Source organism: Orycteropus afer, unplaced genomic scaffold, assembly GCF_000298275.1.
Source record: "Orycteropus afer afer isolate SDZICR_OR568_19922 unplaced genomic scaffold, OryAfe1.0 scaffold00546, whole genome shotgun sequence".
Taxonomy (NCBI): domain Eukaryota; kingdom Metazoa; phylum Chordata; class Mammalia; order Tubulidentata; family Orycteropodidae; genus Orycteropus; species Orycteropus afer.
Genome location: NW_006922133.1, coordinates 714,335 through 715,628, shown reverse-complemented (window position 1 = coordinate 715,628; position 1,294 = coordinate 714,335).

Below are 1,294 nucleotides of genomic sequence, written 5' to 3'. Positions count from 1 at the left end.
AGACTGGGATTAGACCTGGGCTCTCAACCCACCATAATGTAAACTTCAACCAGCTTTTAACCTCCCTGTAGAATCAGTTTTCTCATCAGTAAAATGAGCATAATTATAGGACCTTTCTCACTGGGTTGTTTTGAGGATTAAGTGAGATAATACATAGAAAGTTCTTAGTGGAGGGGCTGGAACATCGCAATGATCAGAAAGTCTTGCCATCTATGGGAGGAGCAGGGGCCTGTGAGAGGCTCCCCAGGAACCCCTCATCATACTTTGAGTAGAAGGGTTCTGGGGAAATAGAAGGCCTGGATCCTGGGCTGGACAGAGGAGTGAGGTTTGCAGGGAGAGGTAAGAGCTGGCACCTGAGCTGAAGTTGTGTTCAAGGAGCAGGCAGAGAAGGCATCCAGAAACTCAAGGTTGAGGCGGGCAGAGAGATGGGGAGGCTGCCACTTCTGGAAAGGGGACAGGTGCAGCCGGTTATGAGAACATAGGCTCAGAGCTGGACCCACAGGAAACCCAGAGATAGCACAGAACATGTCTTGACTTCTCTCAGTAGTGATCCCTCAAACCATTCAGAATCTACTGCAGGGAGGTGGCCATCAGAGTCTTCTCTGACCATTGCTGCCCTTGTCCTCACCAGCCCCATCCAGCTTCCCTTCAGCCTTCTCTCACCTCTCCTTGCATGCTCTGACTACTGTGAGGAACAAGCCAGACCCTTCTGGAAGTCCTCATTGCTAGAGGAAGCCTTAGGTCCTCAGGGCTATGTGCAAGTGACCAAGAAAGTTTTGTCTTGATGATGTGTGATGCCTTTTCTGGCATAACTTTGATGCCTTCTCCTGCTAACCAAATCCTTGTCATCATGTTCCTCAGATTTTCAATTCTATCACAAGAAAATATGCCAGAAGTCCTATAACATATCCTGTTCTTCTCTAAAGGAGCTCTGGTGGCTCAGTGCCTAAGGCATTTGACCGCTAACCAGAACGTTGGTGGTTCAAACCCACCAGCCACTACACGGAAGGGAGACTGGGCAATCTACTTCCATAAAGATTTACCACCTTGAAACCCAGTGGGGGTGACTAAGAGTCAGAATCCACTCCACGGCAGTGGGTTTTGTTTGGTTTGTTTTTTCCTTCTTCTCTACCTTTGCTATGGATTCCTTCTATTAATTGTCCTGGTTTCTGGCCAGTAAAAAGCCAGGAAAGATGCTGAACATAAGGAGAGAAGTTTGAGGAAATCTTTGCTTTGGGCAAGTTTCATGTACGTGTCTAAAGGCTTAGAACTGTTTTTCCCATAAGTGCAAATG